Source organism: Triturus cristatus, chromosome 1_1 (assembly GCF_964204655.1).
Source record: "Triturus cristatus chromosome 1_1, aTriCri1.1, whole genome shotgun sequence".
NCBI classification, from domain to species: Eukaryota; Metazoa; Chordata; class Amphibia; order Caudata; family Salamandridae; genus Triturus; species Triturus cristatus.
Genome location: NC_140579.1, coordinates 84,072,514 through 84,100,031, shown reverse-complemented (window position 1 = coordinate 84,100,031; position 27,518 = coordinate 84,072,514). Strand labels below are relative to the sequence as shown.

Below are 27,518 nucleotides of genomic sequence, written 5' to 3'. Positions count from 1 at the left end.
GGGTGCTCCATATTTACAAGGGCAGAAAAAGCCACCCTGCGTGACTTTTCCTCTCCTTGTAAATATGGCCCGTTCACACGCAGCACTTTGCGTTGAAGGGGCATTCCAAGGGTGTTGCTGTGGGTGTTCCTACGCAACCCTTCCTGCACAAAAAGAATCTCCCCACGACGCAGGCATCCTAGCACCATATTGCATGGGTGGGGTGCCTGCGCCGGCGCTTGGCAGCTGTTTGTGCACCAGCGCAGGGGAGAGCACAGGAATGCGACATATTCTTGTAAATATGTTGCATTCCTGTGCTCTGAAAGTGCCACAGCGTGGTGCAGCCAAAGGGCTTGCGGTGCCACAATGCAGCACTTTCTTGTAGATCTGCCCCTAAGTTTTTACTCGGGTTCTAACCCGCAGGTAGCCCTTTCGGTAGGAAGTCTGAATGTGTCAAAACTCGTTACTTTCAGTGCGAAAGTGTAAGAAGCAAACCCACTCATTGGCAAAGAGCCGCCACCAATCAGAAACGTTTTATCTCCGAACAAAGTTATTGTCCTCAATGGCAGGTCCTCCTACCTCCTCCTCGTACAAGGTATCATCCTCCTCATAATGCACCCACGTATCCATAGTGGAACCACACTTGTAGCGGTACTTGCTCATAAGGCAAGAGCAAAGAGGAATCCAAGGGGGGAGCCAACCCACAGCACAGCAGCACCGGTACCTAGCTCCTCAGCCAACAGCTGTAGAATAATTATTTCAGCCCACAGGGCGTAGTGGAGCCAAGAGCAAATATTAAATATATAAGGAGGTGTGCTCCCTCCAGGCCCAGGTCGTTCTTCCAGCCAGCCAGGCGTCAGCAGTGCTCTTTCGGTAAAACTACAGCTCAAATGCTGAAAACGAAACTAATTGAGTCGTTTCGATGTGCGTAGCCCAAATCCTACTAAATCCTACTAGATTGGGCTACGCACGTGGAAACGCTAACGAAACTAAACTATCCGGCTCCTGGCGTCAGCGGCATACGAGGGAAGCCCAGCGCCCATAATCCACACAAGTGTTGAACCCGCCGAAGGCGGGACGGTACCGGGTGCTGAAAAGGACACAGCGCCGCGCGCTAATGGGGCATGCGAAGCGGCCGAGCGCCGCGTTTGATCAATTTCACTTGGCAAGGTACGCTCTCGCGCCTCGGTCCGCTCGCCGCCCACAGAGACTCCGATCGTACCGCGCTACACCGCGGAGATCACCAAGCGCCGTAGCGCGATTCAGGCACATGAAAGTTAGTAGGCAAATGAAGGCGCTCTCGCCGTTAAGGAACAGTAACACAGCCTAAGCGGCTGACCCCAAACATTAGCTATCGCTAGCAAGTCACATATCACACCTCAATGTTAGCATACACAATCAATCTTAATGTCATAAAATCGGAGCTTTCGACTTAACTGTCTGCGTGAGCAGCAAAGAAAGAGGACTAGTTCCGGTATGGCTGGCTCTTATGGGGCCCTGCAGGAAGTGATGTGACATATGCATCATGAGAAAAGTGTTGTTTTTTCATGTAACAAAAGTTTTCATTGGCTGCTGTGGGTAGCAATAAATAGAAAGAGAAGCATAATACGAAGCCTCCGGTCCTGTAATAGAATCCGGACCGGTGAGGAAACCGCATAACTGGGCAATTCGTAAATCCACGACATTCTGCACTAACAGGACTTGCGGACCAGAGAGGAAACTCCCCGCCGTGTGAACTCATTGGACCAACAAAACTTCCAATAGCAAGCCTCCTATCATCCGTACTTCCTGAAACGCCTGCGATGTTGACCAAAGATTGGACAAGCCCCTTACGCTGCCGGTGCGTCACGGGACAAAAATACCATTGGTGTGAGCTCAGCTTCCTGTGACTCTGGGTAAATCACTTGTTCCCCCCTTCCCCCCCTGCCTACCAAAAAGGACGGTGTCCTTCTGTGACGTAACAGGTGCCTGTGTAAAGCGCTCTGATGCCTTGGGGTCGAGTTCGCGCTATATAAAACTGCAAAAATGAAGGAACCGTTCATAGCCAGAAAGTAAACTGCCAAACTCTTCTGCTCATTGGACCAGGGCAACGTCCAATGTCTGTCCTCGATATCTTTCATCTCACATTGAACACAGCCATGGAGAGGACCGGAGAGGAGACCGATGCACACTCGTTCTCATTGGTTGGCTGTCCTCTATTCATTATTCATGGATTCACTGTAATGTTCGCAGGGATCAAGCACTGGGGCGATAACTTCCGGTATTATTTCTTCCGGAGCGAACGTTACGTTTCCAACTCCCTGTCAGTCACAAGAAATGAGCTCTCCCATTCGCTGACCCTGCAGACCCGGAAGCGATGCAGAATCACACACGGATATTCTGAAGATGACCTGCGGGTGGCAGGTAAAGTGTGGAGTTTGAGACTGGATCTGGCAGGATGCCGACGCTTTTCAGTTTTAGCCAAATATTTGTTATCCCACGATGGGATTTCTTATTGTCAACAAAGGTAATACTTAAAAATAATAATTGAAGGACAGTCTCGTTTTATGGGACATAATATATGAAACTACTGGAATTGTTTATGTGTACGTGCTCAGTAACCTTTGGGAATCTGTTTTCGTAGGAGAGCGGTGGTTTTTGTAGGCTATTGTTCCTTCTCCGCCTCAAAGAATGCAGCTCCCTATCATTCGTTGGTTCTTTTCTGCACCTTTGCAGACTAGACTGAAGGAATTAACAAGCATTGGCATACCATAGCCAATAGGTCTCGCCTTTGGGACCTTATAAGTGTTTAGCCATGCAACAGTTGATGTTGTTGCACCAAGGATATTGTGCTGGATAACTAAACACTTATAAGGTCCCAAATGCGAGACCTATTGGCTATGTCAATGCTTTTTTTTACTTCATACAAACATTTGGCCTACGTGTTAGTCCATTTGTCTCAAATTCTGTTTTGTACTTCCTGGTAGCCTGGTATTGGAAGCTCTGCTTTCCCCACCCATATGCAGATATTCTGCACTGAAAAGCCAACAAAAAGAATGAGGGAAATATGTGCCTCTGAGACTGGCCAATCTTGAGGTCCTATACTTGAACCAATCAGTTGGACTTTTAACCAAGCACACTTTGCATGCGTGGGCATCTATCTGCTAATTGCAAGGTAACTAACAAAAAAAAATCTCAAATCTTATAATGCAAGTCTTCTGACTAAGGACCAACACTGACTGGCGTCTCATAGGTGACATGGTCTATGAGCATTGTGTTTGTTCGGTTTTGTAATGCTGATGGAAATCGTATGTTGCATATACATGAAAGTGGTTTATAAACTGACACTTTAAAAATCATCACAAGCTCTTACACAGACATGACCCGCCAAAATAATTTTAGTGTGGGTAAAAGTATCGCATTAGTGGTACCTAAACACATGAGTGAAGTAAGTTATTCACTACTGTGTAAACAAACACTACCAGCATGCAGAAAACAACAAAACGTCAAAGAAATGATAGTATAAAAACGTTGTAAAAGTAGTTCACTGTGGCGCCTCATTTTGGCATTCTACAACATTTACCTATTCCGTACTTCTCCAGACTCCCTTACACAGCTTGAAGGTCAACATGGGTTGTATTAAGCAAAGTAAAAGAGCAGAAAGAGTTGGCTGCATTTTCATGGTTTCTTAAAAACAGACCTGTGGACATTGAGTTTAGTTCTTTATAAACATTACCTGCTTTGAAACAAGCTGTGGGCCCCTGAACTAGTACAAGGTTTATGCCTGTTACGCAAGTGTGGTTCATTTATTATGATCAATAGAGACACTGAAGGCCTTGTTTCTCCCCAGCTGAAGAAAAACACACCTTTCCTACAAATATGGCATAGCTCTTCTGGCATTTGGGTGCAGACAGGAAACCTCGAAAGGAGAGAGTGGGAGTGAGAGAGCGGAAGGGTGAAGGGGCGGGTGAGGAGCCAGGGAAGGGAGATAGATTGGAGAGGTAAAAAACAGTGACAAATAAAATAAAAAGACTGGAAAGATAGATGAGAAACTGTAGAGAGGCATATTAAAGTATGCTACAGCGCGTTTTTAAAATACCATGGATGCTGCACAACCCATGAGCGAAAAGGTGAAGGTAGATGGGATAATAATGCAGTCCCGTGATGCTGAAATGCACACTGACAGCATGTAGGGCCCTGATACAATGGGGGAGTTGGCTCTTCAGCTATTCTAGGTGGTAATGCTCACGTGGGGGAGGAGGGAAAAGTGTCGCATTTCGTCAACTTTCTGCTGCTTTTTGCAGGGGTTGTCGCACGGTTTTTCCTCCTACTAAAATTAAGTGGAGTGTACTGGGGCGAACAGCATTTCGTGAGAATTACAAAATATCTTGCTCGGTGCTTTGGGCATGCGCTGGTCGGTGTGTAGGTGCGGTGCTGGGTTTCTGCAGAGGAGTGATGCGCTGCTGAATTGAGTGGTGGGGGAGAGAGTTGGGATTGGGAGGGCTGGGGGAGCAGTAGCCTCGCACGCCTCTCAGGTCAGCTGCCCAGGCAATTAAAAAAAAAAAATCTAGAATCCCACATGTTAAAATCAAACTTGGCAAGTGCATGCACTGCCTAAGCTCACTTGGGACGAACAGCATTTCGTGAGAATTACAAAATATCTTGCTCGGGTATTTGTAAAACGGAGGCCCGCTCCAGGGGCACTTATTGTAATGCGGCCCCTGGTCCTTACTCCGCTGGCACGAGCCGGTATATCTCTAGTTTTTATTCACTGTTTCCCGTTACTCGCAGCTTGAGGAGGCTGCGAAGCTTTGAACCTGAGCCCAATACCAGGCTGCCAGTGCTGCCCTGAAGGCGATGTATTCTAAGGTTGTCACAAGTAAAGCTCGTTGGCTGTACAGTCACTGCGAGGGGGCATCCCATCATGGGCAGTTATTCATTGCTGAGCACTTTGTTTTCTGAGGCTGTACATTGAATTTTTGCTGCGGTGTGGGGTGACAGCTTTGAGCAACACCCATCTGTCTGATGCCCAAGTGACCCCACCAGTGCTCGGGACTCACATGAATCATTCCAAGCAGAGCCTTTGCTGTCTCCTGCCCTGTGCACTGGGCGCCACGTTGTTTATGGAGCGAGCAGTGTGACAGGCTGTGAAAGACTGTTTCTTCGATGTACTTGAGCGTGCGTGTGAGCCCTGCGCATTGATGGTGGCCTGGCCCCTGTCAGAAGAGCTACATACCCGCGGTACCTCTGCACGCCGGGGGCTGGTTTAAGATCTCTGTGCAGGCATGCGCCTGTTCCTGGCAGAGAGAGCGTCAGGGGTCAGGCAAGAAATGGCGCAGGACGGCTGAATACCAAAGACAACAAGCATTGGCCGCGCGGCAGTAAAAGTAATGCCGCGCGCCCGTAAAAGCGAAAGTCATTGCGATCGCTCTAAAAGCCAAAGTGATCGCGATGACGCACTAAAGCACGAGTTTTCAAAGTGCTGCTGAAGGCTAGCCGTTCGCGTGTGAACGCAAGCGCTAGGCCAGCCAGCAGCACTTTGAAAACTCACCTCCAAAATGTCTCTCCGAGCCAGCGCATGTGCTGGGCTCAGCGAGACCTAAAAACGTGCCTGCAAAGTGTATGCAAAAGCGAGCCGCTCCAGTGATTGAATCCGATTTGCATGAGCACGGATTCCATGGAGTTTCTGCTTTTGTACCGTACGAACACGTTGATGAACTGATTTGGAGTATTGTTTTTCAGTCCGTTGAATTCAAATCTGAAAAGACGCCCCGTGCTTCATTTGAGCGAGTGAAAAAACAAAATCCTGTGCATGTTTACATGCACCAACTGTTCTGCAATCCTCGAAACCTTGCAAAGAAAATGATGCAATTTCATTTTTTTTCGATGCATGATTCTCTAAGCCTAAAAAAACAACTCTGTTGGTACTACCGCTGCAGAACAAACTGTTGCAAACAGCATACATTGCAACATTTTAGAAGAGGAAGGTGGTAGAACTTGTATTGCAGTCTGCATAGGGTCATTGGCATGTATGGGACTTGCAAGTGTGCTGCTGCCGGATTGGATGTGAGAAATGCAAATATATGTTTTTTCCTTACCTGTCAAGACCACTGAGAAAGCGCTATGGCAGGCAGAGAGAGCGTGACAAGAATGTGGTGCACTTGCCTGCAAGAGCATGTTACTGTCCGTGTATAATCTGAGTTTTTCAAGACCAGTGCCTGCCGTCAGAAGCTCGCAGAGGAATCGGGTTTTTGCATGCAGGAATCGGGAGGCGGGAGACTAGACTTAAAATTGTTAGTCTCCCACCTGATTTGGGAGGGTTGGCATGAATGAAACCAATCAAGTTCTTCTGAAGCCATGCAGCATATGTAGTACTGTAACCAGAGGAGGTAACTCTGTGGGGGCCACAAGACCTCTTTGTAAATTAATTGAGGCCATTGAGGTATCTGCCAGGATCATTTATCCACAACCTAGGCGCTACCATTATAAACCTCTGATGAAGGAACTTTACTGGCTTCTAGTGGAGCAGCAATCCATGTTCAAAATAGGTTGTATCATTAGGTCTCGCCTAGGCAGCATGCATGTGCTGTCTCTCCGAGACTTCAAGTAATCTGAATCGGGGTGAAACTCCCGGGTAATTTCTCCTGCCGCTTGCCATTTGTTAACTGTGGCAATGCTCTTCTTAGCAGGCTTATGGTTGGCTGTGGATGCAATAAGTCACTTCAGTTTTTTCCAGAAGCAGCACCGCCTAACCACAGTTTTTGTCTGCTTTTGTGTTTTAATTGTGTCCGAGGGGAACTTTTATTTAGGATTTTTGCAGCCCAGCATGCTCACTTACATGCTTTGATGTGTATAGCGCGAGCACGGCGCCCGCTTCCATTTAAGTTGATTGGCTTTTGGTTTCACATCTGTTTAGTAGCACAGGCACGCTTTCATGTCAGTTTAGTGCTTGTTTTTCTTGTAAGTAGTTTTGTTGTACTTAAGAATCTTAACTTATGTGTGACCGACTGCTCTTAATATAAGTTACGAGATTTTGAGCTATTGACATTTTGCTCCTACAAATGTACAGTCAGAGCTCCATAACAAGACGAGCTCCAGAGGGAAAAGCAACAATGCCTTGCTGCGAATGATTTCCTGTTTGTTTTCTCCCCAACTCAGTCTTTCCATGGTGTTGTTTAGAGGTGCCGACTGCTTCCAGCACTCACTGGGACCATCACACAAATTAAAGCCCTACTCACAAGCGTTTGCCACGCCCACTACGAGGATCTGACCTTGCCCCTGATATGCACACATAAGTCTGCTTGCACAATCGCGGTTAGCCTTGAACATTGGAGAACAATGAACTATTCTTATATGGCATCCATGTTTCTGCATTGCTAATCAGCTGCAGTGTTCCTGGTTGTAATGCCAAGGTTTACTGCTGATGGTGCGGGCGGACTGGTATTACTGCCCCTTCTGGAAACGTCTGTGGCACCTCCGGTTGATCTGTGGGTTGATAGGTAAGCTCAATCTTTCAAAATCAGCTGCAGGCATGTGTAGCAGTCTGGTAGCCTAAATGTCATTTATCCTTGATACAATTGGCCCGGCATGTGGTCGGGTTAGCTCCTAGCATGATAACAACGAATCCTGCTAAGATAATAATTTTTACCATAATGTGCTTGTGTTTTAACTCACTGTGATGTTATTGGCAGAAAGAATAGTCCAGGAGATCCGTAAATAATGCCCCTGCATACCATGGTCACTACTGCATGACGGCAGAAGATTCTAGTTCAGAATATATGAGTAGTAGGCAGCCCTCTCTTTCAAAATGTAAGAATGCCACCTCTGGAGTGAACCACACGCTGCACCGCTCCACACGCAGGCCAATCAGTCCAATAGACCTGCAGGGGTTTTACTCCTCGGCTTCACTGTTTCACTTCAAATATAATCATATAGTGGGGTTGTGCTGGGTGTGACCTGCTTCCACCAACCATCTGAAGGCACTTGAAGTGGAGACATGTTTATTGTCGGTGGATGTGGTCAGAGTAACAAGACCACACTGAACACACTGCAGACCAACAGTCACAGCATACTGGACACACCGTTGAAGAAGAGACACAGCAAGAGACTTAGATACATATTAAGTTGGGAAATATAGTGTTCCGGTCACATGGACTAATCTGGCGGCCTTACCCATCCTTACTACAGACACACCCCTCTCTCACTTTTCTTCATTATGTCCCTCCTTTAACACCCATTTTGAACCAATGTTACAATTTTGACAACTTTCTGTTAAAACAAAACCCACACACACGTCGGGAAGCTTAAAGTCCAACTTGTGTATAATACAAAACATCAAAGAAGTACAGTAAAAGATAAAAGATAATTAGCAACCATATTCAGCTTAACAGGAAGCTGGAAACGAGAATAAAACAACCACCATAGTTGATTAAATTGTTTCTACATTCAGGATTATGTATGAAGTTACTAAACACTACTTTTACATAGGAAGACAAAACATGTTTCCGACAATTTGTTGTCCGGCTGCTCTCCTGAACCCCCTTCAGTACCTCCTTTGACGTGGCTCTCACTGATCTCCCCATGTAATGACACCTGATCTTGAAAGCCTTATGGTGCCCTTAGTAGAGTCAGGAAATAGCCTCCAAAGCTATTCATTGTTCTGTACTATAAGCGCTCCAGATTCACCTCCAAATAATATGAACTCTATACCTTCCATTCCACTCCCATGTATATTTTTCCAAGCCTATTTGATAAATGCTTTTTGTCCGGTGGCCATGCCGTACTCTAAAATGACTTGAGGGAATTTGGGATTATCTTTCTTACCTTTTTAGGTCGAGGGACCGTCCGGTCTGCCGAAGGCAGAACCGGAAGTCCGGAGATTTAATGATTCTTAGAGTGGCCATTTAGCCCGCCTCTCTTTTTGCTTCTCCTCCATTGGCTGGCTTCCTAAACGGAGGGCAGCTATTTGAGGAGAGAGCCGTCCCTCCAAATAGGCTCCGTCTTTTTCAGATTCAGGGGCGTGTTCCGTGCTCTTCTTTCCACTTTTTAGCCACGCCCTTTTTTAGGCGTGTTTTTCTCTCCTCCAGCCAATGGCAAGAGGAGAGAAAAGAAAAACACGCACCCGAATCTGAAACCGCCGCTGCGTTTCTCCGCGGCATTTCTGCTTCGCCTCGGAGAAAGGCAGTGGTGTGCTTGTCCTCTCCCCCTGCTCTCTGCTCCCTTGGTTTGAAGGTGCTAATGAAGCCGTGCGGTGTTGCCTTTATTGCAGTTTCCCCACTTCTTTCGAGTGCGGTCGAGTTGTGGGTGCCACGCTCTCTGCAGTCCTGCTACATGTATCGCCGTTTCCAGCCCTGCTTTCAGTGCCCACAACAAGGCGTGATTGCTTGTTTCCGCGCAAGGCCGCGCACTCTCGTCTAGATTGTGTCAGAATGCACTGAAGCATGTAGGTCTCAAAACGAATGCGTACATCCCTATACCCTGGCCCTACAATAGACATTAGGATAATTATAAAGAAGTTGTTAAAACGATCCTGTTTCAGAAGCTAGACAATAGTTGTAAAGTCCGAACATTAAATAAAGCGCTAAAATCAGAGGATGCCCTGTTCTATATAGTGCTACTAATTCTCGGTGTCATTCAGTTGCAGACGAGCTTCCACATACCTGCCTACCTCTGTCAATCCGGCTTCTACGCCAGTAGAGCGGAGGAGCGTGCCTTGTGACAGCGCTTGTCACACGGCAGCCACATGGCGCAGTGTAAGTATTAGCAGCCCGGCTCGCGCAAACGGCGCAGAAGCTCCGGTCAGACACCGCTTCTGCTCCCGTGCAGGGCGAGGCTTTCACCACCCTCATCAGAATGAGCACGTGGCTCTCACAAAAAGCCCTGCTCCCTAGTTAGAATACATACCACTGGGGAAAGCGCATGATTATGGTAATCCGCAGGATCGACTCTCCGTACTCCCGGGCTAATGGTTAGTTGGCAGATGCCAAGAAACTGACAGATCACTTGAGGTCCACGTGCGCGCTTTTCTAACACTGGGAGCGCGCGTGCTTAAACACTTACAATGTGTAGCTGTTTAAAAGAGGTCCATCGGCAGTTCTACATTGGGCATGATTCATGAAAAATGGCTAGAACACAAGGGGTGTTGGGGGGGCACCCTCCCGTCTGTACACTCCGGGGGTCTACCTCCTACATTGTGCACTCCTCTCCGATATGCCACCGAAATCAAAGATGTGCAAATTATTCATAAATGCAATAATGGGGACACAACGTGTTACATTGAACATACTACTGAAATTCCTATTACCTATACCGTATTCCCATTAAAATATCCCAAACAATCTGCTTCTTCTGCATTTTGTGTGCCTGACGCATTGATTTGATGTTGTTACCCTGCACTGTTTCGCAACTTCACCCGTGCAATGCAACGAACTATAGGAATTGTTTGTTTGAAAGTGATGCCATGCGTGGATAGTTGGCCGGGGCAGCTGCCCTGGAGTGGCACACCGGCCGGGGAATGGCGAATGGCTCACCGTGTTTACTCTCTCTTCCCAGGCTTAGTTCCATCATGGAGGATGTCGGGCCTCAGAGGGGCACGTGGACTGGCGATGCTAAGGCGGTGCAGCAGTGCCTGACGGACATGTCTATTTCTCTAGCCAGCTCTGTATGTGTAAGTCAGTGGCTCTGTATGTGGATGTCTGTAGCTCTGAATATTTGTGTGGATAGCTCTCTATCTGTGTCTGGCTGACTCTGTATGTGTGGCTCTGTATGTATGTCTGGGGGATACACTTTGTATGTGTGTGGCTCTGTGTGGGTGGTTCTGTATGTGTGTGGGGTTGGCTCTCTCACTACGTCACTCTCTCTCCCTAACTCTCTCTCTCACTATCTCTCACTACCTCACTATCTCTCACTATACTACACTCTCTCTCACTAACTCTTTACCTCACTCTCTAACTCACTACTCAACTCTCTCTTTCTCACAGCAACACAATATCACTACCACAGTAACTATCTCTCACTATAACACACTACTTAAAAACTTCACTCTCTCTCTATCTCACTGCCTCACTCTCTATCACTACATCACTATCTATTTCTATCTCACTCTCACTACCTAACTATATCACAACACACTCTCAAAACTTCACTACATCACTCTCTCACTACCTCACAACGTCACTCTCTCTTTCTAACTCACTAATTCACACTCTCTATCTCACTACCTCACTCTCTCTCTCTCTCAAATACACTAAGTCACTTACACTCACTCTTTCACTACCTCACTCTATCTCACTACTTCACTACATCACTCTCTGTTTCTATCTTAATACCTCACAACATCCCTCAGTACCTCACTCTCTCTTTCACTACCTCAGTCTTTCTCTATCTCACAACATCACTCACTGTTTCTATCTCACTACGTCAGAAAATACCTCTCACATTTACTAACTCACTCTTTCACTACCTCACTCTCTATCTACCTCACTCTCTCTCACTACATAACTCTCTATACATCACTACTCCCCTCTATATCACTACCTCACTATCTCACTACTTCTCTCTCTAAAAAGATCACTACCTCACTACATCGCTCACTCTCTATCTCTCTACCTCACTCTTTCTATCTCACTAACTCACATTCACTGTCTCTTTCACTACCTCTCTCTATCTCACTACATCACAACACCACTCTGCTTACATCTCACTACCTCACAACATCCCTCTCCCTCACTACATCACTGTTTCACTACCTCACTCTCTCTCACAACATAACTCTCTCTACCTCACTACTCCACTCTATCTCACTACCTCACTATCTCACAAATTCTCTCTCTCAAAACATCACTACCTCACTCTCTAGCTCACAACCTCACAACTTCACTCTCTCTCACTACCTCAATCACTCTCTATCTCACTACCTCACTCTTTCTATCTCACTAACTCACTTCCACTCTCTCTTTCACTACCTCTCTCTCTATCTCACTACATCACAACATCACTCTATGCTTATATATCACTACCTCACAACATCCCTCTCCCTCACTACCTCACTCTTTCACTACCTCACTCTCTCTATCTCACTACCTCACTCTCTATCTACCTCACTCTCTATCTCACTACCTCACTCTCGCTCACTACCTCACTCTCTATTTCAATACCCCACTCTCTCTCTCTCTCTCACTATCTCTCTGCTAATGCAATAGGTATCACATATGCAAAAAAAGATAATGCCAATAGAAATGACAATGCCATTTATTTAGGGATAAGAAAATAATGAGCAATACCAATAGCTCTACCTATAATATTGCCGAGACCATTGCATTGTAAATGCTTGTTGCAAATGCAGTGCAGTAATTGAATAAGTATCTAGAGGCAAAAGCTGATCCCAACATGTGCAAATGCTAATTACTTATGAACCACAAGCGCCCACAAGGAGCTGAACATGGTGAATTGGCATTTTGATTTAAATTGAAAAATATCCATACCTGACATGGCCGAGTGAATTATTCAGAGGAACCAGAAGGAAGATTTGTATGTTGTAAACCAAATGTTTTGGTAGTGACATCGTTGGACATTTGGGATGTTAGTCCTGCGAGAATGAGTGAGGGCAGAAAAGGGCCTGCCTTCACATAAGGCAGGTAACGTGGATTCTTATGGGTTAACTTATTAAGAAAGTATTAATGGGTTAGATTGTGATAATTTGTTAAGTACAGAGTGTGGGTTTACGCACCTCTTGCAAGTATTCAAAACGCATAAATAAAGGCATTGTTATTTACAATGCCAATAGCTCAAACTCTTGCAAATGCGAGACCTATTGCATTGCAAATGCTTGTTTTTAAACAGGCCCCAAATACCTATCCTCTAGGATTCACAGATCCTCCCTGAAGCGCACTCTCAGATCTGCGCAAATGAATCTATTTGTGGTCCCTAGATTCAGACGTAAACGGACAGGAGGTTCACGTTTTTCCATACAAGGACCCCAATTTTGCACTTCATTGCCCATTCCCATCAGACAAGAAACAGACTACATGTGTTTCAGAAAAAAGCTGAAAGCATGGCTCTTCACCCATGCATATAGCTAGACACAGACCCTTATCACTGGTGGCCTCCTAACCCAGCACCAAGAGACCTGTTGGTGTACGTGCGCTTTATAAATCTCCCTTATCATAACCTCAAACTGCTCCTAAAATCACTCTGTCTAGCAATTGTATCACTGCACACATCTGTATATTCGTGTATAGTATGAGATTGATTTAAGGTGTGATAAGTGTGTTTTATGAACTCCCTATACTTACTAATCAAACAACTGAACTGTAGGAAAGTGGATTATTGTATAGTAAATAATAATTCCTATTTGTAAAGTACGAACATATCACCCATGTGGGTTTCAAGGCTCTGGGGGCCATTGGGGAGATTAAGTGACCTATTGCCCAGGCTCACATGATGCTGAGCTGTCGCTGGGCATCGAACCGTGAGCCCCGCACTCCGGAGTCAGCCAGTCTGGCTGCTCTGCTACACCTCTGTGGTCAGGCTGGTTAGATTTCACTATGCAATACTCTCTCAAAACCCAAAATAGGTTCTTTGGATTCCCACTAATAAATCCCTAGCTCAGTACTGGTAGTGTGGCACAGAGCAGTTAGGCTTTACTAAAGAAACCGGTGTTAAGCATTTCAGAGTACCAACATGGACGATAAATAATTGACATGACTAAAAATAAATTCTACACCAATTTATAAACATAAAGTAGATATTTATATAAATTTAGACCTAAACAAACACAATCTGGTCAGTATAACTGGAGTTATGTAGTTTAGAATGAAAAATAATTCAGTACTGCAAAACTTTAACATGGTGGTCAGTGGAGATAAACACTAGTGACAAACAGTCACTTACCGGTCGAGTCTAGTGGAAACCACTAGGGGGTAAGGTGATGTGTGTCCCAGGACCAGGCCACTACATTCATTTCGATTTTACCTGGTTCGGAGGGCCCAGGTGCAAAGTTGTTCTGGCTGTCCCTGGTGATGAAGCAGGTGCCACGGGGGTACTGGTATTACCGCTTAGGCGGTGCGGGGGACAAACGGATGCAAACGCTCAACAGGGCCACTGAGGTGGCGGTTTGAAGATGCTGCAGGGTTCCCTCAAGACATAGCATACAACAAAGTTAGCGGTAGGAGGACTGGCCACCAACAGGCCTTAGGAGCGGCATGCTCCACATGGAATTATTTTGGCATCCTGTAGTCTGGGGGAAAACGATAGCCTCCTGTTACTTGCTGGAGGTTAGGACTACGTTTTCCACAACTCACTGGAAGATTTACTTTTCGACGGGACTGATGGCCAGTGATTTATTGGTTCTGGGCACGTTTTGTAGCTGCAAGGGACTAGTGCTTCTAGTCCAGGGGTGTTCTGAGTTTACTTTGGCTCCAGAGGGGTTCCTGTTGCTTGAGTAACCGAGCTCTCTTGCAGTACTAATTGAGCTGTTGTGCAGTTACAGAGTGGTTGCCACAGGTGAGGGTATCGCGCCTTTGCTTTCTGCAGGTCCTGAAGTAGCAGACTCGTCTCTTTGTCCTTGGTTGCAAGTCGAATCGGATCTGAGGTTCTGGTGCCACGGGTGCCCCTTAAATCCTATAGTTAAGGGTATTAGAGGTGTGGGTGCAAGTAGCCGATGGGCTACTATCCCCAGCAGCTAAACCGCCCCTGAAGTGACCACATCTGGAGCAGGTGTACTACCTTTTCTACACAGAACCACTATTCTGCCTCTTTTAAAAATTGCAGAAATGTTCCTTGGCTGTACAGACCAGGTAGCCCACCTTAGGGGCATGGCTAGCCTTCTTGGGTTGTACAGCTCCTGACTACCTAATTTGTCTTCTTGTCAGGAGGCAAATGTACCTCTTGGTCAGGGGGTTGGCTGTTCCCTCCTGGGAAGCAGCCTGAATGAATATCTGAGGCAGTGTAAGTCTTGATGTGTCACTTCACTAGCCATCCTGTCAGGTATAGAGGTGTCACCTCCTTCCCAGATAGGCCTTAGTTTCTGACTCTTGGGAGTGTTCACACCTTCTGGCAGGGGGTTAGATTCCTGTCTTGGCCGCAGCAGCTGTAGGCTGGCAGCCAGGGTACAGAAAAGGCTGGGGCAACCACATAGGCAACTTCTAAAGTAGCCACCTGGGTGCATGTCCTATAAAATCCGACTTTAGAAAATGTTGGGTTTGAGACAAGTTGTCTGATACCAAACGATATATATTTCAGTGAGACCATAATGGCGTTGGCAGCCTATTTTATGCTATGCCCCCTGAACACTTTTATAGTAGCCCTTAATAGAAAGATGCAACTATAGGAACATGTAAGCTTGCACTTATATGTCCAGACCTTTAATATAATGCACCCTGCCTTTTTGGCTCTAGAGGCCTACCATAGGGGTGACTGACATATATTAAAAATAGTGTTGTGACCATGCTACTCATTTTGACAGAGAAGCTGAGTTGGAGCAGTTTGCATAGCTTCTGCAATCTGCAATGGCAGGACTGCTGTCATCTGTTGACTTGGGCCACACAGGGTGGCACAGCCAGTGCCTCAGGCCCTGGTGAACCCTTTAATTCTAAATGCCCTGGGTACCACTGGTACTACTTACCAGAGACTTTTAAGGGGGCTAGATTCCTTGCCAATTGGAGTTACCAATTCACATACATCACTTTTAGGGAGACAGTACTGGCAATCGGGTCTGGTTAGGATGCTCCAGTGCACTTTTAAAACCATAACCATCAGCATTGGAGAAAAAAGGTTTGGGCACACTTTCATGCATGAATACAAAGCACTGACCTCTGGCGCTAAGTGGAAGAGAGAAGGCTGTAACTCTAAAGTCTCTGCAGTGTATAGTGTGAGACTAGGAATCATGGGCCCTAATCCCGGCATCCCCACTTAATCAAATTATGTAATCCAGGTCTTACTGCTGTATTTCACTGCACATTTTTCTGTTAACTATCCAGTTTGAGAGCTCATTGAAGTAATTCCATACAAGATCTATCCTATACAGAACCTTACTTATATATATTTATTAGAAAATCATCTTCCTTCTCATCTAGGACCAATATAGGCTATAGAATTAGACAACATAAATGGACACATTTTGTTAAACTCATGGCAAGGTTGCTAGTGCATGGGGAAATTCTTGACTTACATATATTTACATATATTTACATACATTTACATATATTTACATACAGTAAATATCACTGAATTGAGTGACAATCGGGTACTTAATTTAGAAAAAATGTTGAAAAGTGCATTTCATTTTACAGTATCTCACAGTTTTTTGTACCATTTCTTACCTGATTTACATCTATTGATTGCTCGACTCATGCTTTGGCTCTTGGAACCAAACCAGGCACTTGGCTGTCTGTGCTCCCCCCAGACATTTTGGGCCATATGTAGGGAGCATCACATTTACCGATTCATAAATACCGAATTTTACCGATTCGGTATTTATGAATCGGTAAATGTGATGTAGGTAATCATTCGGTAAATTTTACCGAATCGGAAAAATTCGGTAATTATGAATCGGTATTTACCGATTCGGTAATGAGGCATACCTTCCCATTGATTCCTATGGGCCTGGAGGCCCATAGGAATCAATGGGAAGGTATGCCTCATTACCGATTCGGTAAATACCGATTCGGTAATGGGGGGAGCATATTCAAGGGTGGCAGGGTGTCACATTGACACACTGTTGCACCCCTGAATCTTGCATGTGTGCACATGTGGCGCACATACATGCCCTAAGGGCATGTATGTCTGCCACATGGCACTCTTAAATCTGCAAAATATTACTTTTTGCAAGGTATTCATTATTTATCACCAACCTGTATTTGGTGGTAAATAACGAATTTCTATTACTAATTGTCACTCTTTAAAGTGCTCCCTACATCTGATTTCAGGATTCGGTATTCACCGAATCGGTATTTTACAGATTTTCTTAATTTCCGATTCGGCAAATACCGAATCCAGAAATCAGCCCCCTACATCGCAAATGCCTAAATACCGGTCGGTAACGGGATATTTACCGAATTTCGGCCGTTACCGACCGGTATTTGGCTTCCTACATGAGGCCCTTTGTGTCTCCTACGGCCTTGGTAACAATGCCTTAAAAATAACCTTTAAGAACTTTCTGCTGCTCCATCTGAGTAACAGCACCCAAGGAAACATGTTCTTGGCCCTGTGTCACATGGCTTGATCTCAGCTAGTGACAACACTCTCAGCCCAGCTGTTGGTGAAAAACCTGAGTTGTCTTTGTCCTCACTGGAGACAGCCCCCCTTACCTCCCGTCAGCCACGTAATGTGTCTTTCTGATAGAAGTCCTTTGTGAGCGGTCAGGACAGGTCTTTATGACTTCTAAATCTGCATGCAGTCAGTGAGTTCTCACCCTGTTCCAAGACCTCTGCAGCTCAAGGCCATTCCAAACAGCAATGTCACTTGTGATCTTCAATTCCAGGTTTGCCTTTCTCTGTAGAGGTGGTGGTCTTTAAAATCAATAATTACCTGATTCTATGAGAATGCTAATGGTGCATAACCTGAGAAGTGTATCCCAGCAAATGGAATGAATAAATGGGTGGATGAACTACAATTACATAAGATACTATATGGAGACCCATTTTAGGGGCTGAAGTGATGCTGTTGTGGCTAAGAAGAACTAAAAACGGGCCCTAGTTAAGAGTGTGTTTGAGTCGCTTTCCGAATTTCAGGTGCTCAAGTTCCTGTTGAAAACTAATGATTCGAACATTATACGTGTTGTACATATGAGTTTTATTTGAGTGGCGTGAACCTTGCCAGAAGGCAGCGGAGTGCTTGCTGTACAGGGCTAAGGGCAGCATTACAGTCCACAAACAAACAGAGTCGTAGCTGGGCGTGGTTATTGCATTGTGATGTGGCGCTCTTCAAACCGGTGTATCTTTTTCTAAAGGGGTGCAAGGTTGGACCTGTCTTGATGGGGAGAGAGGCGTTGTTCCGGACACTGGTGCACATTCTAGGATTGGGGCTCTTTAGTTGCAAACTGTGAGTAACGTTTATGGTTGGACCAAAGTATGATGTTACCAAACTACAATTCCTAGTCCTTGTTGCCCCTTTCGGCAGTCATTCTATCAGATTAAAACACCAAAACTATTCCTCCTTATGCTGCAATATTTTTTTATTTATTTACTTATTTAGGAGTTTTTATAAAGTGTTTTATGTTGTTTCGTTACTTAAAAGAACTGAATGTGGAATGTTTTCACAGCAGGCAAAGAATAAATTCTGTGTAACAGGAAATCGTAGGCTGTACTAATGTGATGTCTCAGTAAGTAGACAAGGTGGCCTGAGAGGTAGAATTGGAGTGCCCTCACAATCCCACCCTGAATCGTTGGACCTTTAGCAGCGCCTGAAGACACAATCGACAAATGTAGTCAGTACCTGGACCATATCTGTACATATAACTACAGCAACTGTGGAAATGAGCCTTTTTAGGGGCTCACCGGTGCAGGGGTCACCCTTATCTTGTCCACGGGTCCTTAGACCAACAAAATAGAGATAACACGGAAGCTGAAATATCAAATAACAAGTTTATCAGTCACTCATGAGTGGGTCTACATCAATATAGCACCCTCAGGCACTGTAGGAGGTAGTACATGGAATGAAGAAACCATGGGTCTTTTATACCCACTTTGTAGCTAAGTAAGCATGGAGACTCAAATAGAAGGTACAGGCGCACACAGGAATAGCTATTGACCAACATGGTCAGGCAAACATTACTTAGTCAGCAGAGTGGGAGGAGAAACGGAACTGCTTACATCAGTTGAAATAGCCTGACAGTTACATTCTAAAGCAGGTGCATTCCAGCAGCTACAGGCCTTTCTGACCACACACATTGCTCTGGCTCAGTGCTGAAGGAGTTAACTACAATTGATGACTCAAGCAGAATAGAAAAGCAAGCAACAGTGAAGACTGAAGAGTCACATGGCTAACAAAATGGATGCCACAACCAGGATGGCTTCAGCTCATGCTAACTGCAATTTCTGTCGATTCCCACACCGCTACACAGAGAACCTGCTCTGCATCCAGTGGTACACTTCAAATTTGGCAGAAATTGTGTCACCCTAATAAAGGGCTAGCAAGAATGGGCAGCAACGTGATAAAAGCGTTGGCAAGACTCTGATTGTGAACTGGGCTTGGGAAAGTAGTGGTGGAAAAACTACACAGATTAGGGCAGACAGCACCCTTTCTCATACCAGTGTGTGCCGAGAAGAGACAGCCCCATGATACGTGTTGGGTAAATATGCTGGAAAGCAAACTGAACAGGGGAGAGTTGGACAGAGATAAACATGGCAAAGTTTTGACCATTGTATACTCAAGGCAGGAGTCTGTGTCGAGTCAAGGCAATGTCCTCCTTTCAGACTTTGTGTATTTAGGCATTGAGTGGGTGTAGGGTTTCTCCCCAGCCAATTGGTCGGTACTGTGTATGGGAACTCTTTCTGTCTGTTGAGGGCAGATAGGAATTATCCCATGTATTTGTGTTCAGAACAGGTTGCCAGAATGGCGAAAAATTCTTCCCAACATAAAACCCAGGCAGTAAAGAATTAAACTCTGGATGGGCTCAAACCAGTGCATAGTGTCAGAGTGGAATTCAGCCTCATATTTTAATATTTGTCCTGAGAGGAGGGGCTACAGTCAAGTCTCGGAGGTAGAGGCACCCCAGATACAGGCTTTGGAAAAAAGTTAGGCCCAATTCTTTTCTTTGTGGCTGGGTCGGAGTGGCCTACGGGGCTGTCTGGCAGTGCCAGAAGGGCTGGTCTGACAGTGCAGAAAATGAGGGGGATCTTGCCAGACCCTTTGAATTATGCTGAATTTGTCCTGGTGTAATTTGCAAACACTGGGACATATTCAGCAGCGTCCGTACTGTCTGCTTTCTATTTGGGGCAGCAATGTGCATTTTCAATTCAAGCTAGACCCAAGAAAAAAGGCCATCAGCCCTCCTGTTAGAGTATTATCCTGGCTGGGAACTATCTGGAGATGCATTATTTCGCTATGCTACTTTATGATTCAAAATTGTGACTGATCTCTCCAGCAAATGCACTAACCACAGGAGTTATTTTACCAATATTTTTATCCCCAGATATTTGTTGGGTACACAAATATCTATGCAGCATGTCTTACCACATACGCATTATTTAAATGCAGCCTTTTTAACCAATTGAGCCGGAACAGATTTAATGTCTCCTTTGTTTGTGTTAGCTGCTTTGCAGCAGAGCTAAAAAAAAAACAGTAAAAGCTGACTGTCTGGCTCTGCTTTTTATGACTCCGCCCTGGTTACTCTACCCCATTTCCATACATTTACCACCAATTTATGGCTTCCCCAGATTACATTTTTTTGCAATGTCAGCAATAGAGTGTGAGGGGGCAATTTCTGGGCCTGGTGTATGGTCTTTGTGGGCCATCATCTAATTCCTTACTATTACTACAAACATTGCCCATATGAAGCACATATGTATGCAGTCTCAGTTACCTTCCAAAACACCTATAGATCGTATGCAAGTGCCAAACTGCCCTGATGTGCAAATGTGGGCACGTTTTTTTTTTTTAGCTGCATGGAGAGCATGAAGGTACTGTTACATGCTAACGCTGCAGTATACAGACGCCAAGCAGACAGTAGAATGTGTGCAGGCACCTTGTGTACAATTATACAGGTATAGTACAAAGTGCTGCGTTCACTCTGTAGGCTTACAGCCCGCCACCTGGCTTTTTTATTTGTTCCTTCCATTGTCTTTTACAAATGCGTAGTTGCTAATAGTGAATCCTTCTTTGTCCCACCTTTGTGTTTAGTTTCCTCCCGCAGGGCAACTCCAAAGCACAAGTATCTTTATACTTTGGTTGCTTAAGTGTTTTTTTCTGTGGGACTATTTTTAGGTTGAGCTTACAGCGCTTGCGCTGTGGTGATCTGTGGTATGTACTTGTGGGGTTTGACTCCTCCCACGCCTTTGTATTGGCCTTTGTGTGTGTCCTGTAAAACTTGGAGCCTGCAAATGACTACTGGTGGGTGCATGTCCCACCTTTTCTGGGAAGTTAACTCCCATGGAGTACTGCCGTGGAAGTGAGCAGCCACGCGCACGCAGCCACGCGCACTCAGCCACGCGCACGCAGTCCCTGCGTGCAGTTCTGACCTGGGAGGATGCCGTCCATGACTGCTTGTTCTCGTTGTGATTCCCAATCGCAACACAAACGCGTTGTAGAAAACCCCATGTTGCGTATTTGTGGATATAGTGTGTAAAATAGCACCCAGCACGGTCCCTTAAGACTTGAACGGTGTTTCCCAGACTTTTTAAGATGAAGGCTGCAGTACATGGAGGGGGAGGGACTCAGTGCCGTTGTTTCCTGTGGGGCCGTTCCTGCTAAGAGCCGATAGGGTTTATTTATTGTAGCTAATGGACGCCCACCCTCGGGCCCCAGGGGGAGGAGCGCCCTTTTCTGCCGGTGTTCTGAGAGTGGTTGCCGGTCCCACCCTGCTCAGTTCCTCAGGATGCCAATCCTTCCCACGCCAGGAATTAACTCTCACAGATTCAGGCATGGAGGTGCCGCAGCTCGAAGCAACAAACCCTATCCGTGGTGAGCCCCGTAACATCATGCAGTGGCCCAGGCCAACCTGTGGCAATATTGGGGAGAATACATCCCTGCTTGAAGTAGGTCAGTGGCCTAGCTTGTGTATATCGGCGTACACTCTCGGTCTCTCACTCTGAATCCTCACGCTTTCCTCCAGTGAATACCTCTGTCTCAACATGTCAAGTAACCACCTCCCGGTATGTAAACTACATACATTCTATCACCTCCAGTGGGGGACAATCTCTCCTTCATCGAGAAATTAATGGAAATCATTTCCGGTAATGTCTATTCCGTAGTGTCCCAAATCTTCCTTGGTGATTTCAACCTTCACTGGTCTAACCCCAATGACAAAGCAGTCAATGCCTTAAATCTTTCCTAGATGATCACAAGCTGATTCAATACTGTGACCGGCCAACGCATAATAAAGGAGAAATCTCATCCTCTCCAGTGGAAACACCATCTCTCTGGATAACATCTCCCCTTGTGATTGGTCCGACCATCACATCATCCTCTTTTATATTAACTGGGAGGTGTCCTGAAGAAGGTTCAACCGAAGAAGCTGAAGATATGAAAAAGGGACCTTAGACATATCAATACAGCTGAACTAGCAACCCAATGTAAATCTGCCCTTTCCTCCCATGCTGACATGTCAGTGGGTTCATTTACTCACAGACTTTTACAACTCTACTATCATGGATTCCATTGCACCACTCCAACAAAAAAAAGCCTTAACAAAAATCTCCAAACCATGGTTCAATGACAACCTAAATTCTGAACGATGCAACCTAAGGGCAATTGAACGATCTTGGAGATCCAAACCATCCTCGGATCAGTTTAAAGTCCTTAGAACGGTAAGGAGCTCCTATAACAAACGAATCAAGCGCGCCAAGGCCGACTACATCAGGTCACAACTCAACCAAGCCTCTAATCGCCCCAGTAACTGTTTGAAATTGTTAAACCGCAATCAGTTGATGCACCCATTCGCTCTGGCCCAGAATTCAGCCCACCCTCATGCGACGCTCTGGCTGCTTTCTTTACTGAGAAATCAAGACTTCTCAATATCGAACTGGAATCTAAGTAGGCTTCTTTGCCATCCCATTGGTTTGCGCACCCTCCTTCCCTCTCAGAACAGCTCGAACCAGCTAGTCTGAGCACTAAGAACAATGCCTCATAGGGCACCTTTACTCCTTTCAGCGAAAGAGACATTAACAAGATTCTTCAGAGTATCCACCCATTTAATCATTTTAACGACCCCCACCCTCTGTCTTCAAAGAAATAAAGGAAGTCATCCCCCCCTTTGGCAAAGATTATCAATGCTTCACTGTCTCAAGGTACAATCCCTGATTGCCTAAAAGCAGCTCAGGCTTCACCTATTCTAAAAAGAACTAATGCTGATAGTGCTGACCATAACAACTTCTGCCCTATCTCCATCATCCCTAATCTGGCCAAACTCCTTGAAAAAAGCATCCAATCACAACTTTGCCCTCACATTGAGAATTTCCAACTACTAGACCAACACCAATCTGGCTTTCGGAGTGGTCACAGCACTGAATCGGCTCTCACTCACGTTATCGATGACATTTAAAAAATGCTCGACCACAATGAATATTGCCTCCTAATCCTCCTTGAACTTTCCTCTGCATTTGATACTGTAAATCATGTAAACCTCTTATCTATTTTGGAGCACAGGATGGGCCTCTCTGGTCTGGTGTTGCAATGCTTTACGTCCTTCCGCCATCACAGATCCCAAAGAATAGAGGTGGACCACTCTCTTTCTCAGCCCACGCCAGTATCCATGGGGGCCCAACAACTTTGCCAGGGGCGGTTTTGGTTCCCAGTCCGGCCCTGGCTGCCGTGGAAGTGAGCAGCCACGCGCACGCAGCCACGCGCACTCAGCCACGCGCACGCAGTCCCTGCGTGCAGTTCTGACCTGGGAGGATGCCGTCCATGACTGCTTGTTCTCGTTGTGATTCCCAATCGCAACACAAACGCGTTGTAGAAAACCCCATGTTGCGTATTTGTGGATATAGTGTGTAAAATAGCACCCAGCACGGTCCCTTAAGACTTGAACGGTGTTTCCCAGACTTTTTAAGATGAAGGCTGCAGTACATGGAGGGGGAGGGACTCAGTGCCGTTGTTTCCTGTGGGGCCGTTCCTGCTAAGAGCCGATAGGGTTTATTTATTGTAGCTAATGGACGCCCACCCTCGGGCCCCAGGGGGAGGAGCGCCCTTTTCTGCCGGTGTTCTGAGAGTGGTTGCCGGTCCCACCCTGCTCAGTTCCTCAGGATGCCAATCCTTCCCACGCCAGGAATTAACTCTCACAGATTCAGGCATGGAGGTGCCGCAGCTCGAAGCAACAAACCCTATCCGTGGTGAGCCCCGTAACATCATGCAGTGGCCCAGGCCAACCTGTGGCAATATTGGGGAGAATACATCCCTGCTTGAAGTAGGTCAGTGGCCTAGCTTGTGTATATCGGCGTACACTCTCGGTCTCTCACTCTGAATCCTCACGCTTTCCTCCAGTGAATACCTCTGTCTCAACATGTCAAGTAACCACCTCCCGGTATGTAAACTACATACATTCTATCACCTCCAGTGGGGGACAATCTCTCCTTCATCGAGAAATTAATGGAAATCATTTCCGGTAATGTCTATTCCGTAGTGTCCCAAATCTTCCTTGGTGATTTCAACCTTCACTGGTCTAACCCCAATGACAAAGCAGTCAATGCCTTAAATCTTTCCTAGATGATCACAAGCTGATTCAATACTGTGACCGGCCAACGCATAATAAAGGAGAAATCTCATCCTCTCCAGTGGAAACACCATCTCTCTGGATAACATCTCCCCTTGTGATTGGTCCGACCATCACATCATCCTCTTTTATATTAACTGGGAGGTGTCCTGAAGAAGGTTCAACCGAAGAAGCTGAAGATATGAAAAAGGGACCTTAGACATATCAATACAGCTGAACTAGCAACCCAATGTAAATCTGCCCTTTCCTCCCATGCTGACATGTCAGTGGGTTCATTTACTCACAGACTTTTACAACTCTACTATCATGGATTCCATTGCACCACTCCAACAAAAAAAAGCCTTAACAAAAATCTCCAAACCATGGTTCAATGACAACCTAAATTCTGAACGATGCAACCTAAGGGCAATTGAACGATCTTGGAGATCCAAACCATCCTCGGATCAGTTTAAAGTCCTTAGAACGGTAAGGAGCTCCTATAACAAACGAATCAAGCGCGCCAAGGCCGACTACATCAGGTCACAACTCAACCAAGCCTCTAATCGCCCCAGTAACTGTTTGAAATTGTTAAACCGCAATCAGTTGATGCACCCATTCGCTCTGGCCCAGAATTCAGCCCACCCTCATGCGACGCTCTGGCTGCTTTCTTTACTGAGAAATCAAGACTTCTCAATATCGAACTGGAATCTAAGTAGGCTTCTTTGCCATCCCATTGGTTTGCGCACCCTCCTTCCCTCTCAGAACAGCTCGAACCAGCTAGTCTGAGCACTAAGAACAATGCCTCATAGGGCACCTTTACTCCTTTCAGCGAAAGAGACATTAACAAGATTCTTCAGAGTATCCACCCATTTAATCATTTTAACGACCCCCACCCTCTGTCTTCAAAGAAATAAAGGAAGTCATCCCCCCCTTTGGCAAAGATTATCAATGCTTCACTGTCTCAAGGTACAATCCCTGATTGCCTAAAAGCAGCTCAGGCTTCACCTATTCTAAAAAGAACTAATGCTGATAGTGCTGACCATAACAACTTCTGCCCTATCTCCATCATCCCTAATCTGGCCAAACTCCTTGAAAAAAGCATCCAATCACAACTTTGCCCTCACATTGAGAATTTCCAACTACTAGACCAACACCAATCTGGCTTTCGGAGTGGTCACAGCACTGAATCGGCTCTCACTCACGTTATCGATGACATTTAAAAAATGCTCGACCACAATGAATATTGCCTCCTAATCCTCCTTGAACTTTCCTCTGCATTTGATACTGTAAATCATGTAAACCTCTTATCTATTTTGGAGCACAGGATGGGCCTCTCTGGTCTGGTGTTGCAATGCTTTACGTCCTTCCGCCATCACAGATCCCAAAGAATAGAGGTGGACCACTCTCTTTCTCAGCCCACGCCAGTATCCATGGGGGCCCAACAACTTTGCCAGGGGCGGTTTTGGTTCCCAGTCCGGCCCTGGCTGCCAACGGTCCCCTCACTTTCAATCTCTTGTCCCACTGGGTTCTCACTTTGATGCCATCCCTCCCAGACCCTATTTTCATTGGCTTGGGTGTTTGTCCTTTGTAAATTCTGTCTTCTGATTCATTATGAGGCTCGTTAGTCCCTCCTTAGTAGGGCCATCTTGTAATTTGTATCCTCCCATGGCTACTGGCCCCTTTACTTGGTTGTTACACAGTAAGTGTTCTTTTTATTTATTGAGTTTTCCCTACGTTAGGCATCAGGACGTGCTTTGCTTACATTCAGTGGGCCACACCCACTTTCACAGCCACTGGGACAATGGCGGCGGTTTGTTTGCAATGCCATAGGTCTCATATTTAGATGCGAGACCTATAGCATTGCAAATATTTTTTTTGCTGGGTTTCCAGTCACGAAATGGTTAGCAGAAAGAATTTCCCAATTCCACACAGAGAATGAGGGGTTTGGAATTGAGTTTCCTTAGTGATGCGAGCAGAGCGCGTCCTGATGATATGTTACTACAGCTGAGGCCGGGAAGGTCCAACTGCAGCTGGGGCCTGCTGTGCATCGGATAGGATGTGAAATGCTCTGCCCGACATGATGTGCTGTGAGAAGATGGAGCTAGTTGCTGCAGTGGAAGCGATTGTTCTGCCCGTCATGTGTCTAGCTTGGGGGAGGGGACAATTGGTGCCCAGAAGTTCAGTGTAAAAGCACAAAAATAATTGTGTTCTGTGGCCTATAAACTGGGAAGTTGATGTTTGTGAAGTTATGCAAGTGGAAATGCTGCATTTTTATGGGTGTTCTTAAATTGTGCATGTACGCCTAGAAGTGTACTTTCAAGGCAGCGGGGATTTGAATTTAAGGTGAAACTGGAAGTCAGGAAAGAGTGGACAAGAGGGTTGCAGTGCACCACTGAGTAATACAGTTCAGGTCATCCAGGGGAGTGGTGGAGTGGTTGTCGTGTACCACTGGAGTAATGGAGGGGTTAGCATTTACGAAGGGGTTTATGGGGGATTACTGTGCATCAAAGGAGTAGCTGGAGGGTTGGAGGTCCTCTCGCGAAGTAATGGAGGGCAAGGGAGTAACTGGAGAGGGTTTGGTGCCCCAGCGGAGTGGGGGAGGGGCTGAGGTGTGCATGGAAGCCTTTGGAAATTTGCACCAGGAGAGTGATGGAGTAATTAGAATGCACCGGGACTGAGTGCGATGGTCATTTATGATGCCCTAGTGGAGTGATGAATTTTTAGGTGATGGGAGAGACCAAGTACACCAGTAAAGTGATGGTAGGAGGAGGTGTTGCAACAGGAGGCAGGAGAAAGGTGATGGAGATGTTGCTGTGCGCCGAGTGAGATTGGCCGCTCCCATGCAGACCGAACAGGTCTGCCAGCTGGCACTCTGCACAGCCTGCGGATTTCTGTGAGCTCCCTGAAAGACGTCGGGGTGGAGGTGAGAGTGGGTTGGCAGTGCCAGTGCTTGAGGCAGCAGCTGTTGCTTTACGGCTTCATGGAAGAAGAGCGTCTTATTTCTACCTGAACAAGTTTTGAAGGGCTGGAGTTAACCTTTCTTTACGTACTTTTAACAACCTCTCGAAGATTTAAATAATGTTCCCTCATACTAATGCTTGCAGCCCTAAGAATCTCTATTCCGGCCTTTTGGTGTGTAACAATGTTGCCCTGTTTCCTACCACAGTTTTTCCTGCTTACACTGCTGTAAATAACCAGTGTTACTGTTATCACAATT

At 45.9% G+C, this 27,518-nt stretch overlaps 1 protein-coding gene across 11 annotated transcripts in view; it reads left to right on the top strand.

Annotated features, from left to right (window-relative positions):
- Window positions 1–2,196: 2,196 nt before the first annotated feature.
- Window positions 2,197–27,518, top strand: part of LOC146869526 (stAR-related lipid transfer protein 3-like) — a 138,657-nt gene continuing 113,335 nt past the window's right edge. For 2 of the 11 annotated variants that reach the window (XM_085603773.1, XM_085603626.1), the window contains exons 1-3: window positions 2,197–2,485; window positions 10,510–10,624; window positions 17,906–17,997. The gene's annotated coding sequence lies outside the window, so the exon portion shown is untranslated. Of the gene's footprint in view, window positions 2,486–7,116; window positions 7,458–10,509; window positions 10,625–17,905; window positions 17,998–27,518 lie in introns of all 11 variants that reach the window. The other 9 variants (XM_085603786.1, XM_085603763.1, XM_085603656.1 and 6 more) reach the window with 8 other exon arrangements.